This window comes from Lagenorhynchus albirostris, chromosome 4 (assembly GCF_949774975.1).
Source record: "Lagenorhynchus albirostris chromosome 4, mLagAlb1.1, whole genome shotgun sequence".
Taxonomy (NCBI): Eukaryota; Metazoa; Chordata; class Mammalia; order Artiodactyla; family Delphinidae; genus Lagenorhynchus; species Lagenorhynchus albirostris.
Window position 1 is genome coordinate 1,658,228 of NC_083098.1, and position 15,580 is coordinate 1,673,807.

Sequence of the window (15,580 nt, forward strand, 5' to 3'; positions counted from 1 at the left end):
TATTGAGCTTCTGTAGATTCCAACCACGAATTCTCTGTATTGTTTAATCAGCACTGATATAAGTGGATTGCCTGTCATGGAAGACGTTACAATGTGGAGTAGTTGGGTAAAGGAGATTGGTTGTAGAAATTTATACTGGTGGCAGATATGAGGTATCTGGAAAAAAAATAACAGAATTCAAAGATGTACCATTGGGACAAAAAGCTGAAAGTGTTACTATTGTATGAATGAGAAACATTAATAATAAGAATTGTGTAATAATAAACACAGCATAGCACAGTAAGCCTAGATATTGTAGGGGATGGAATGTCCACGAATCAGCCAGAGAATAATTAGACACAGGACGTATTTAGAAGGCTGGGGCCTGAGAACAACCTGACAGCGTGTCCTAACGGGAGAGGGAGGGCAGGGATTTTACGGAGTATCAGCAAAAGGAGTTAGCTGAACTGCAGCTGCTTTGGGAATATTTGCTCAGAGTCTCTTAAAATGCTCTCACAGCTTGGTAACCACTGACTGGCAATCTGATTTAGCAAGAAGGGAGGCGAGGAACCCATGGGGGAGATGGGATCATATGAGAGCAACAGTAGAAAATTTCAGTTCTTCAGGTTTTCTTATGTTGTCAGTCATACTTTACCACATGTGCTCATGCATTTATATACGTCTGTCCAGAACAACGTTCATGCCTGTCTCTATTGGCCCTGCCGTCTATCCTCGACCTTAGACTCTATTCTTTCTTTACATCTTCCTCTCCCTGATCCATCCCCACCTCCCTCTGCATTCCAGACTCCCTCTAAAATAACTAACGTACCAGTCCAGCTAATTGGGTGCTATGTGGGTAGAGTGAGCAAACACATGAAAAATCCCTTGAACAAGGAGGCCCTTTCCTTTGTGAATGTGACACCTTTCTTAACTTTGGAAAAAGTGACAGAATTTTATTAATTTCGATCATTTAAAATATGCAGTTCTAAAATACATAGGTCCTGGGGATGGAATGTCCATGATGGTGACTATAGTTAATAAGATTGGGTTATATATTTGAAAGTAGCTGAGAGAGTGGATCTTAAAAGTTCTCGTCACAAGAAGAAAAACTGTAACTATGTATGGTGATGCATGGTAACTATTGTGGTGACCATTTTGCAACATATACGAATATCAAATCATTATGTTGTAAACCTGAAATGAATATAACATTGTGTCCATTATATCTCAATAAAAAAGAATGAAAATAACATATGTAGCTCTTTACATGGAGAAATGAATTCTACATTATTCAGTTTGTTTTCCTTGACATCTCAGAAGCTCTTAATAATTTAAGTATCATGATCTCCTTCCTTCATATAATTTAAAAGCATATAATTGCTTTTTAAAAAATTACAACTATAAACCTTAAAAACAATTTTAATAAAAATTCTAGTGAAACATGTTATGTATTAGGTAGGGAAAAGGACAAGGTTCACTCCATTTTTCTTACTCGTGGAAGGAGGAACTAAGTAAATCCGTACATTAGTGAGGTTATTTAGGATGGCAGTGATTGTACTTTTCCTACAGATGACAAGTGGCCCAACTAAGATTTATTTACAATCTCTCTGACCCAAAGCCCCAGATTTTAATTTTATCCCTCATCCCACCTCCCAGATAGTCAACATTTATCTTCCTGCTATGTAACCAGGGTCCTTTCCACTTGTTTTCCTCAGTGGGATTTGATGGATTGGTTTGGTTGTTTCCAATGGAGAGGAATCCTACCCTAGCAGTTAAGTCTGCATTACAGCACTATGGCTGTCAGAAGCCAAACGATCTGTTTTTACATGAATATGTTTATGGACTCCTAGAGACTTGTAAAAAAGAGATTGAACTTAGCACAGAACCTCTTTAATCATACATCACAGGTTGGGTACTGCTTTCTCCTTGCTTTGCCCTGTCCACAACCATTTTGGGGGTCTATTTGTGGAAAGAAAGCAGTGCTTGGGAGCTTCAGTATTTTTACCACCGCACCATGTGCAGCCAGGTTGCCTAAAATACTTTATACTAGCTTAAACATGTTGACGCAGTCTCTGGAGACTCAAGTCTAGCATAAATATATTTTTTAAAGCAGGACTAAAAGATAAGAAGTCACATTATTTTGGAAAGTGTTATCGTTTTAAGAAGAGAGCTTCATTTCTTAAAACGTACTTATGTTTTGGAGATCACTGATTTGTTTAGGAGGGAGATATTTGCTATTTTCTTCCTATGAAAAATGCATTTTCAAAATGTTTCACAAAATGAAATTTTGAGCTACTAAATATGAAACTCTGGATCAAACATGTTGTCATTACTGCTAAGATTCCTGTGGTTTTCATGGTTAGCCTTTGGCATCCACAGTTATGGAAACTCTGAAGTCCTAATTTTGGAAAATATGGGTGGGGTATTTTAGTCTAGTTGTGTTAAGCAATATTCTTGTCTTTATCAAAGCTTAAGCCTCAAAATATGTCTTTGCCATTTTGAAAGAACTTGGAACACGGTGGAAGAAGTAAATTACTTTAGATTTTATACTATGTATAAAGGAAGAAAGTGTTTACGAATTGGTATTTCAGCTACTTCCAAATTTAAATTGGAAAATCAAATAGGAGCTAAACTTCCTCTGTACAGCAGTATATACAATCTTCTTTAAGGCAAAAAGGTTAAGAGGTTTCTCGGGTACAGCTCATATTTGAATCAGAGCCCAGTTTAAAGTCTGCAGCAAAGGCGATTGTCACATGCTACCCTTTAATGAGATGCACTGAGATTAGAGTTTGCACTGAGATTTATTGGGATTAGGGCTGGGCTATGTGGTGGATTGCAAAGATGACCACCAATTAGCCAATACCTTATGCAGCCCCATTTAAATGTCACTTTGCCTTTCTTCTCATCAAGAGGTAAAGCTTGTTTCTTTATGCCTTGAACCTGGGCTTGGCCACAAGACTTGCTTCAGGCAACAGGACAGGAAAAAATATGATGCAAGGACTTGAAGGGTGATTTCACATTACACCCTTCCCCCTTGCTGCTCTTTTAAGCCAGATACCATGTGAATAAACTCAAGAGAATATTGAGAAAATTGGAGAGTAAGAAACTCAGTCTAGGAGGACTGAGGCATATCAGTGGACAGCCAACCCCTGCTGACCTGGCGACTTTACCATGCTCTGCCTCCCGAGAGGGGAGGGATACACTGTGTCCCGGTAAATAGACTCCTGTTTTCAAAGTAAGATGTTAAAGCTGTTTAATTTTCTTCACCTTACATGAGGTAAGAAGAAAATCAGAATTTGCATGAAGTGCAGACCACTGCACATCGTCATGAGAAAAGTGGGCTAGACTTATGCAAAAACACGTACAAGATCAGGACCAAGATGTGGCTTTCGAGGCCTGTGTGCCATCGATAGGACTCCACTTGTCATGTGACTGTTCTTATTTCTTTTTACAATAACGCATCATGCTTGTTTAAAACCTTATTTAATTCCCAAGAACGGTGTGCATTCTATTTACATTCATATTTGTATTTGAATTACACGTTTCACAAAGCCAAGAGAGACTGGGTATCCAAGGGCTCTATTATTCTGGGATCGCAAAAGAAGTCAGGAGGCTGTTAACGTACTGATAAGCAAACTGCCTCTATGCAAGTCTCGGTTTTTGAAAGTACAAAAATGGTACCAAAACTCATTTGCCTCCCACCCTATCACAGTGATATTTAGAAAATATGATGTTTAGGTAAGTCAGTATGTAATAAAGGAGATGAAGGAGCAGTGTAATTCTTAAAGAAGTTTAAAAATCACAGGGGATAAAACTATATCATATTTCAAAATGCACAGGTGTTTGTACACTTCTACAAAATCGTGGACAGTGATACAAAATAATGAGGTAGTAATAAACTTTTCAGTAAGGGCTATGATGCTCTTCTTTTTATGTATAATTTTATTTTTTAAATTACTGAGGATTAATAGTAAAGGAAGACAATGTTTTTAGATCAAGAAAACATGATTATGATTCTACTTAACCTCTAAGGCTCTTAGTTTTTCTTTTCTTAAATATGGATTATATTACATTTTAATGTTAATATAAAAAAGTTTACTTTTATGCAGTAATCTCAGCAAGAGAACTATAATGTACTGGGAACACCCAATCTAAGTTAATTCACTGTACTTCTTAAATATAAAAAAGCATCAATTTACTAGGGTTCAATAATGTCTTAAATATGATTAATAATGACAATATACTTTATACTTATAAAGAGTAATTGGTAATCAGTCAAATGTACATCGCAAGCGACACAGTGAAGAACTGAAGAAGAGTATTCAGAATCATTTAGATAAACAACCCTTATAATTTAGAAACAGGAGCTCTTAGATTCCAGCTCTCCTGATGGGGAGAATTAATCATTAATGAGAATTAATGAGAATTCATCATTCTGTGCGTCAGGATCACAACCTGTCCTAGTTCATCTTCCAAAGTACTTGAGACAGTTCAGCTGACATCCAGCTACAATCATAAAATTACCTGTTTCAGAGACACCAAGAAAAACCATGATCCTTCATTGATTTTCTGCAAAATACTGAGCCTGTAGTAATTACTACATGAACTTACGTATTTCTAGGAAAAAATCCAGGCAGAAAGCAATTAATCGAGGCACTGTCCACCTGAATCAGAGTTACCACTTGATAACTCTTTTACCTTATGGAGGTAAGAGTAGGAGAATTACAGGTACGTAGATACTGTAGATGATTTGAATACTTTGCATGGCAGGCTTTGACTAATTACTTAGCATTTAGTTATTGTGTCAAGGCTTCTTTGCTAAGCAAATGAACAGAAATAAAGATTACAAGAGAAATATTGAAGCTATTTACTACAATGAGTTCTTTAAATCATTTTGGTAGTATATTATTCTACACAATTTCATATAATTTAATTTTGGTCTTTCTTGTTATGTAAAAAATGTAATTCCTAAAGATAATTCCATTAGAAAAAACTTTATTACAAATCTGGATTGTGTACTAGGATTAAAATTGACAGAAATGTATTATGCTCTACAAGTCTGTTCTTATACTATCAAGATATTTTATTAAGCCAGACAGGAAACACTGTCAATGAGGCCAGATCATTTATTTCCACTCTATTTTAATTATTTAAGCATTTTAAGGCATGTGCTCTGTAGTGTGATATGGTAAGAAGTTCGCTTTATCTCAATGGTTCTTCCTTAAGACCCTTAGCCTGATCTAATTTTCTGACAAACCCAAATAGAGGGACATTCTACGAAATATCTAACCAGCACTCCTCAAATGTCAAGTTCATTAAAAACAAGGAAAGCCTGAGAAACCAGCACAGACCACAGAAGACGAAGGTATGCCCCTAACTGCAATGTGATATCCTGGATTCGATCCTGGGATATAAAGAGGATATTAGTGGAAGAGCTAGTGAAATCCAGATAAAGTGCACAGTTGGTTCATAATAATGTATCAATGTGAGCTTTTGACTGTGACAAAAGTGCCGGCTGCGGAAACGTAAGCTGAGGACATCTCAGGAAGGCCAGGTGAGAGGATCCAGGAGCTCTGCCTACTATCTCTGAAAGCTTTCCGTGCATCTAAACTTCCAAGATAAAAAGTTTACTAAAACGTTCTACAGACTGTTATTTTGGATACACATAGTTTTGCCTAAATGTGCATTTAGTTTCCTAATATGGAAATAAACACCTTTGTTGCAATGCACAATGGAATGAGTATGGAGAATCCTAATTTTGCTCATGAGGCAAGGAAGGGCCCCGTTTTCAGATTGTGACCTTGGGGCCACCTGGAATGTGTGTCAAAGGCAGTCAGTTTTACTCAGATGTCCGTTCCCCTTTGCGTGTGATCAGTTCCCTCTTGAGTGTTATGTCTGCCTGGTACTTAGCCGGGAACATGGCTTCTCAGAATGAGGACCACATAGGTCGGGGTCCCTGCAGGAGGAATGGTCTGGATTTGGGGATGGGAGTGGACTTGGTCTATATGACTCCCAGCAAAGCATGTCCTCAAAAGTAAGGGTTCACCTTCCTTTGCCGTTCCCTCCTTCCTCTCGGCTGGCATGATGGCTTGTGTTTCGATTCTCATTTTTCTTTTTTTTTTTGCATGTGGATATCCACTTGTTCCAGCACCATTTGTTAAAAAGACTATCTTTGCTTTATTGTATATGTTTTGCTCTTCTTTCAAAGATCAGTTGATTGTATGTATGTGGGTCTATTTCTGGGCTCTCTATGCTATTCCATTGATCTATTTGACTTTCCTTTCACAAGTACCACACTGTATTGATGACTATGTCTTTACAGAATGTCTTGAAGTGGGCTAATGTCAGTCATCCAACTTTGTTTTTCTCCTTCAACATTTTGCTGCTGTTCTGGATCTTTTGCCTCTCCACATAAACTTCAGAATAAGTGTGTTTATAGCAATAAAATAACTTTCGGGGATTTTGATTGGTGTTGCTTTGAATATATACAGCAAGTTGAGAAGAACTGACATCTCAAGAAGCTACTGAACAATGATGGGGAAGCCACATGTTAAAAACGAGTGGACAGAAGAAACACAAGTGAACAACAGGCCAAAGTTCTTTGTTTCCCTGAGGCCACCAAGGACCAATCTAGTCCTCATTTTCCAAACTGCAGATTCCATTTTTGTAAGAGTGAAATCAATTCCCATCTTGTGTAAGTGTGCAATTTGGATTTTCTCTTCCTCCCAGCTGTAATTAATCATAAATAATATGAACTTCACTTTATTTTCTTTAAGTATAACATTTTGGAATACCTCGTATTTACAAATCTTAACACTTTTTAGAAACAAGAGACTGTGTGACTTCTAGACATGTTCTGAAAATATTTTAATCCTAAGCGTTTAAAAATCTTCTTTTCTCATTTGGTTTTATCAAAATATCTTGCTAGCATTTTACTCTAATGTCACCTAGAAACATATTTTGATTTATATTCTAACTGTATTCTAATACTCTCTCATACACTAACACACATTCATCACAGACAGCATGTCCAAACCCCTCCTGTACTTTCTCATATAGAAAATAAGAAGAACATTTTCTGCAACTCAAAGTATAAATCAAAAGATTCCAAAGTTTGGCAAATTACGGTCGACCCTAGTTAATGTCCACTCATTGCTCTAGATGACGGTCTTTATATCAACATCCTGAGCAGCATTTATTTATCCTAGACATTATTTTATATTAAAAACTGAGGCAGATTTTGGAAACAAATTTCAGAAGCAAATTTCTGCCTTTTCATTTTAGGCCTGAATGAAGTTAACAAAGTCTTCTATGGACTCTGGCTAATTCACTTACAATTGGCCCTTTTTCCCCACATTCTTTGTTTCTGTTATGAACTGGGCATTCATGGAACTTCCCCAGTCTCACTGTGGAAGAGCTCTGCTGCCGTGCAGAGTACGTGTAAGGAGAAACGCCAGCAGCCCTCAGCTCTCCACCGACAACTGGGTGTGTGCAGCGATCCCTCGGGGTGAATTCTGCACTCCTTTCTGGGAAATACACCAGCATGTGAATGAGAACGGTACACGCTAGAGGAATAGCTTTTCATCTACTCTAATTTATTTTTCTAAAAAATACATCTTTTATCTATACTTAGATATTTTAATCATTGATGCCAGAAAACTTCTTGTGACATGACTGTGGCTTGTAACCCCTTAGGTGAAAATTACTGATAGGTGGTTCATCAATTCCTCTCTATACATGGACACCCAACTTCAAAAGCTGATTACTGAAAACATCTCTTTATCTCAGGGAGATCGTAAAACCACCTAATCAAATTCTACCAATTCTTAGCACTGCACAGATACATGTACAGCACTCTTCAAGCTTGTTCTTCCTTCCTTCCTTCCTTCCTTCCTTCCTTCTTTCCTTCCTTCCTTCCTCCTTTCCTTCCTTCCTTTCTTCCTTCCTTCCTTCCCTCCTTCCCTCCTTCCTTCCTTCCTTCCCTCCTTCCTTCCCTCCTTTCCTTCCTTCCCTCCTTCCTTCTTTCTTTCCTTCCTTCCTTCCTCCTTTCCTTCCTTCCCTCCTTCCTTCTTTCTTTCCTTCCTTCCTTCCTCCTTTCCTTCCTTCCCTCCTTCCTTCCTTCCTTCCTTCCTTCCTCCTTTCCTTCCTTCCCTCCTTCCTTCCAACCTTCCTTCCTTCCTTCCTTCCTTCCCTCCCTCCCTCCCTCCCTCCCTCCTTCCTTCCTTCCTTCCTTCCTTCCTTTCTCATTCTAAAAATAAATATTGAGAGACTACTATATGCAGGGCCCTAGGTGACTGAGAGACAAAGCAGACAAAATTCACTGCCATTTTGGGATACAGAAAATAAAAAAGTACACACAATAAATAAGTGAAGGGTGTATGTATTAACTGAGAAAATGAATGCTAAGGATAAAAGGGGAAAAAATGGGACCTGTAAACAGGGGTAATGGAAACTTCTTTCTTAATAGGTTTATGGTGAATGAAGGAATATGTTATATAAAGCATGATTTTATACAAATGCTTATAGTTATATCAGTATGAAGTGGAAATCTTTGAGTGATTTATAAATAAATGTATATATTTCCAAAGTGGAAAAACTCAAATCATTAAGATTTTTACCTTCTATAATTGTTAAAGTCATCAGAGGACCTTATAAAAATATTGTGTTTATATTTGTATTTAAATATTCGAATTTGAAGGAAGCAGTACAGTTAAGTGATAAGTGAAAGCAAGCAAATATATGTGAACTAATTTTAATAGATAATTTTCTTCTATTGATTTGTTTAACAGTTAACATTTGTTTTGGCCATCTTTTTGATTATCTAATTATTAAACTAACTTTTAAACAGTAAACCTCTACTGGAAGATACTTACTTGTTGTCACCATTTTAAAACTAGCATAAAATTTTAAAGTTATAATTCTAAAGAGTTATGGGTTTTTCAGGGATTATTAAAATAACAGGACCAAAAATAATAACTTTATAAAATTCAGACTTTTTTTAAGAGAGTTTAAGATTCACAACAAAATAGAGAAGATAATGAGATTTCCTACTTGCCCCTTGCTCCCAAACATGCATAGCTTTTTCCAGTATCAATATCCCTACTGGAGGGTACATTTGTTACAAATGTCAAGCCTACATTGACACATCATAGTCACCCATACAAAGTCCATACTTTACATTATAGTTCCCTCTTGGTGTTATATTTCTATCATCCTTATGATATCATACGGAGTATTTTCACTGCCTTAAAAATCCTCTGTGCGCTGCCTGTTCATCCCTCTTCCACCCAACACCTGGTACCACTGATCCTTTTACTGTCTTCGTAGTTTTGCCTTTCCAGAGTGTCATATAGTTGGAATTAAATGGTATGTAACTTTTTGAAACTAACTTCTTTCTCTTAGTCACATGCACTTAAGGTTCCTCCATGTCTTTCCATAACTTGATAGATCATTTTTTGTTGCTGAATAATACTCAATTGTATGGATGTATCACAGTTTATTGAAATTTTCATCTATTGAAAGACGTCTTGGTTGCTTCCAAGTTTTGCCAATTATGAATAAAGAAGCTCTAAACATCCACACTCAGGTTTTAGGGTAGACGTACCTTTTCAACTACTTTGGGGAATACCAAGGAGTATGATTGCTGAATTGTAATAAGAGTATTCTTAGTTTTATAAGAAATCGACACATTATCTTCCTAGTAGCTGTACCATTTTACATTCCCACAGGCATGAATGAGAGTCCCTGTTGCTTCAAACCCTCACCAGCATTTGGTGCTGTCAGTGTCCAGGTTGTGGCCATTCTGACAGGTGTATGGTAGCATCTCACTGCTGTTTTAATTTGCATTTCCCTAATGACACATGATATGAAGCCTCTTTTAATATGCTTATTTTCAAATAGTTTATCTTTTTTGGTGAGGTATCTATTAAGATTTTAATTTTAATGAAGTCCTGCTTATCCATTATTTTGTTCATGGATCATGTCTTTAGTGTCATATCTAAAAAGTCATTGCCATACCCAACTTATCTAGGTTTTCTCCTGTGTTCTACAGGCATTCTGTTTTTACATTTTACATTTAAGTCTGTGATCCATTTTGAGTCAATGTTTGTGAAGGGCGTATGGCTTGTGTTTCGATTCTCATTTTTCTTTTTTTTTTGCATGTGGATATCCACTTGTTCCAGCACCATTTGTTAAAAAGACTATCTTTGCTTTATTGTATACGTTTTGCTCTTCTTTCAAAGATCAGTTGATTGTATGTATGTGGGTCTATTTCTGGGCTCTCTATGCTATTCCATTGATCTATTTGACTTTCCTTTCACAAGTACCACACTGTATTGATGACTATGTCTTTACAGAATGTCTTGAAGTGGGCTAATGTCAGTCATCCAACTTTGTTTTTCTCCTTCAACATTTTGCTGCTGTTCTGGATCTTTTGCCTCTCCACATAAACTTCAGAATAAGTGTGTTTACAGCAATAAAATAACTTTCGGGGATTTTGATTGGTGTTGCTTTGAATATATACAGCAAGTTGAGAAGAACTGACATCTTAATAATATTCTCTTCTTATCCATGAACATAAAATATCTATCCATTATTTAGTTCTTTGATTCTGTTCATCAAAGTGTGTAGTTTCCTCATATAGATCTTGTACATATTTTGTTAGATTTATGCCTAAATATTTCATTTTCTTGGATGCTAATGTGAAAGGTATTGTGTTTCTAATTTTAAATTCGACTTGTTCATTTCTGGAATATAGGAAAGTGATTGACTTTTGCTCATTGAGTTTGTATCCGGCAACATTGCCATCATCACTTATTAGTCCCAGGAGTTTTCCGGTCTATTCTTTCAGATTTTCTACATGGATGATCACATTGTTGGCAAAGATACTTCCTTTCTTACCTCGCAATCTGTATAACCCTTTATTTTTCCTTTTCTTGTCTAATTGCATTAGTGAGGACTTCCAGTACAGTGTTGGAAAGGGGTGGTGAGAGAGGACGTCTTTGCCTTGGTCCTGACCTTAATGGAAAGCTTTGAGTTTCTCTCCAGTAATTATCATGGTGCTCGTTCTTTTTCTTTTTAACATCTTTATTGGAGTTCAATTGCTTTAAAATGGTGTGTTAGTTTCTGCTTTATAACAAAGTGAATCACCTATACATGTATCCCCATATCTCCTCCCTCTTGCGTCTCCCTCCCACCCTCCCTATCCCACCCCTCTAGGTGGACACAAAGCACCAAGCTGATCTCCCTGCACTGTGTGGCTGAGTCCCATTAGCTATCTATTTTACATTTGGTAGTGTATATATGTCAATGCTGCTCTCTCACTTTTTCCCAGCTTACCCTTCCCCCACCCCGTGTCCTCAAGTCCTTTTATTCCTGTCCGGCCCCTAGGTTCTTCATAATCTTTTTTTTTTTTAGATGCCATATATATGTGTTAGTATATGGTAGTTATTTTCCTCTGTCTGACTTACTTCCCTCTGTATGACAGTCTCTAGGTCCACCCACCTAACTACAAAAAAATTTCATTTTTTAAAAATTCTATTCTTTATTTATTTTATCTTACTTTTTAATTGAAGTATTGTAATTTACAATATTGTGTTAATGTCAGGTGTACAGCAACATGATTCAGTTATATGTACATATTTTTTCTTTTTCATATTCCTTTCCATTATGGTTTTTTTTTAACATCTTTATTGGGGTATAATTGCTTTACAATGGTGTGTTAGTTTCTGCTTTATAACAAAGTGAATCAGTTATACATACACATATGTTCCCATATCTCTTCTCTCTTGCGTCTCCCTCCCTCCCACCCTCCCTATTTTCATTTCTTTTTATGGCTGAGTAATATTCCATTGTATATATGTGTCACATCTTCTTTATCCATTCATCTGTCTATGGACACTTAGGTTGTTTCCATGTCCTGGCTACTGTAAATAGAGCTGCATTGAACATTGTGGTACATGACCCTTTTTGAATTATGGTTTTCTCGGGGTATATGCCCAGTAGTGGGATTGCTCGATCGTATGGTAGTTCTATTTTTAGTTTTTTAAGGAACCTCCATACTGTTCCCCATAGTGGCTGTATCAATTTACATTCCTACCAACAGTGCAAGAGGGTTCCATTTTCTCCACACCCTCTCCAGCATTTATTGTTTCTAGATATTTTGATGATGGCCATTCTGACTGATGTGAGGTGATACCTCATTGTACTTTTGCATTTCTCTAATGATTAGTGATGTTGAGCATCCTTTCATGTGTTTGTTGGTAATCTGTATATTTTCTTTGCAGAAATGTCTAATTAGGTCTTCTGCCCGTTTGTGGATTGGGTTGTTTGTTTTTTTGATATTGAGCTGCATGAGATGCTTGTAAATTTTGGAGATTAATCTTTTGTCAAATATTCATTTGCAAATATTTTCTCCCATTCTGAGGGCTGTCTTTTCATCTTGTTTATGGTTTCCTTTGCTGTGCAAGAGTTTTTATGTTTCATTAGGTCCCATTTATTTATTTTTGTTTTTATTTCCATTTTTCTAGGACATGGTCAAAAAGGATCTTGCTGTGATTTATGTCATAGAGTGTTCTGTCTATGTTTTCCGCTAAGAGTTTTATAGTGTCTGGCCTTACATTTAGGTCTTTAATCTATTCTGAGCTTATTTTTGTGTATGGTGTTAGGGATTGTTTTAATTTCATTCTTTTACATGTAGCTGTCCAGTTTTCCAAGGACCACTTATTGAAGAGGCTGTCTTTTCTCCATTGTATACTCTTGCCTCCTTTATCAAAAATAAGGTGACCATATATGTGTAAGTTTATCTCTGGGCTTTCTATCTTGTTCCATTGATCTATATTTTTGTTTTTGTGCCAGTGCCATACTCTCTGGATGACTGTAGCTTTGTAGTATAGTCTGAGGTCAGGGACCCTGATTTCTCCAGCTCCGTTTTTGCTTCTCAAGATTAATTTGGCTATTCGGGGTCTTTTGTGTTTCCATACAAATTGTGAATTTTTTTGTTCTAGTTCTTTCAAAAATGCCTTTGAGGGCCTCTCTAGTGGCACAGTGGTTGAGAGTCTACCTGCCAATGCAGGGGACACAGGTTCGTGCCCTGGTCCGGGAAGATCCCACATGCCGCAGAGTCACTGGGCCTGTGAGCCATGGCTGCTGAGCCTGCGCATCTGGAGCCTTTGCTCTGCAATGGGAGAGGCCCAACAGTGAGAGGCCTGCCTACAGCAAAAAAAAAAAAAAAAAAAAAAAAAAAAAAAAGCCTTTGGTAGTTTGGTAGGGATTTCATTGAATCTGTAGAGCGCTTTGGGTAGTATACTCATTTTCACAATGTTGATTCTTCTAATCCAAGAATATGGTATATCCTACATCTGTTTGCATCATCTTTAATTTCTTTCTTCAGTGTCTTATAGTTTTCTGCATACAGGTCTTTTGGCTCCTTAGGTATGTTTATTCCTAGGTATTTTATTCTTATTGTTGCAATGGTAAATGGGAGTGTTTCCTTAATTTCTCTTACAGATTTTTCATCATTAGTTTATAGGAATGCAAGAGATTTCTGTGCATTAATTTTGTATCCTGCTACTTTACTAAATTCATTGATTAGCTATTAGATTTCTGGTAGCATCTTTAGGATTCTCTATGTATAATATCATGTCATCTGAAAACAGTGACAGATTTACTTCTTCTTTTCTGATTTGGATTCCATTTATTTCTTTTTCTTCTCTGATTGCTGTGACTAAAACTTCCAAAACTATGTTGAATAATAGTGGTGAGAGTGGACAACCTTGTTTTTTTCCTGATCTTAGAGGAAATGGTTTCAGTTTTTCACCATTGAAAATGATGTTGGCTGTGGGTTTGTCATATATGACATTTATTATGTGGAGGTAAGATCCCTCTATGTCTACTTTCTGGAGGGTTTTTTCACAAATGCGTGTTGAATTTTGTCGAAAGCTTTCTCTGCATCAGTTGTGATGATCATATGGTTTTCCTCCTTTAATTTGTTAATAAGGCTTATTACATTGATTGATTTGCATATGTTGAAGAATCCTTGTATTCCTGGTCTAAACACTTAAGCATGGTGAATGATCCTTTTAATGTGCTGTTGGATTCTGTTTGCTAGTATTTTGTTGAGGAGTTTTACATCTGTGTTCATCAGTGATATTGCCCTGTAGTTTTCCTTCTTTGTGACAACTTTGTCTGGTTTGGGTATCAACATGATGGCGGCCTCATAGAATGAGTTTGGGAGTGTTCCTCACTCTGCTATATTTTGGAAGAGTTTGAGAAGGATAGGTGTTAGCTCTTCTCTAAATGTTTGATAGAATTCGCCTCTGAAGCCATCTGGTCCTGGGCTTTTGTTTGTTAGAAGATTTTTAATCACAGTCTCAATTGCAGTGCTTGTGATTGTTCTGCTTATATTTTCTATTTCTTCCTGGTTCAGTCTCAGAAGGTTGTGCTTTTCTAAGAATTTGTCCATTTCTTCCAGATTGTCCATTTTATTGGCATTTAGTTGCTTGTAGTAATCTCTCATTATCCTGTGTATTTCTGCAGTGTCAGCTGTTACTTCTCCATTTTCATTTCTAATTCTATTGATTTGAGTCTTCTCCCTTTTTTTCTTGATGAGTCTGGCTAATGAGTTATCAATTTTCTTTATCTTCTCAAAGATCCAGCTTTCAGTTTTATTGATCTTTGCTATCATTTCCTTCATTTCTTTTTCATTTATTTCTGATCTGATCTTTATGATTTCTTTCCTTCTGCTAACTTTGGGGGTTTTTTTGTTTTACTTTCTCTAATTGTCTTAGGTGTAAGGTTAGGTTGTTTATTTGGGATGTTTCTTGTCTCTTTAGGTAGGATTGTATTGCTATAAACTTCCCTCTTAGAACTGCTTTTGCTGCATCCCATAGGTTTTGGGTAGTCATGTTTTCATTGTCATTTGCTTCTACGTATTTTTTGATTTTCTCTTTGATTTTTTCAATGATCTCTTGGTTATTAAGTAGTGTATTGTTTAGGCTCCATGTGTTTGTATATTTTACAGTTTTTTTTCCTGTAATTGATATCTAGTGTCATAAACTTGTGCTTGCAAAAGGTACTTGATACGATTTCAATTTTCTTAAAATTACCAGGGCTTGATTTGTGACCCAAGATATGATATATCCTGGAGAATGTTCCATGAGCACTTGAGAAGAGAGTGTATTCTGTTGTTTTTGGATGGAATGTCCTATAAATATCAATTAAGTCCATCTTGTTTAATATATCATTTAAAGTTTGTGTTTACTTATTTATTTTCATTTTGGATGACATGTCCATTGGTAAAACTGGGGTGTTAAAGTCCCCTATTATGATTGTGTTACTGTCGATTTCCCCTTTTATGGCTGTTAACTTTTGTCTTATGTATTAAGGTGCTCCTATGTTGGGTGCATAGGGATTTATAATTGTTTTACCTTCTTCTTGGATTGATCCCTTGATCATTGTGTAGTGTCCTTCTTTCTCTCTTATAATAGTCTTTGTTTTAAAGTCTATTTTGTCTGATATGAGAATTGCTACTCCAGCTTTCTTTTGATTTCCATTTGCATGGAATATCTTTTTCCATCCCCTCACTTTCAGTCTGTGTGTGTCC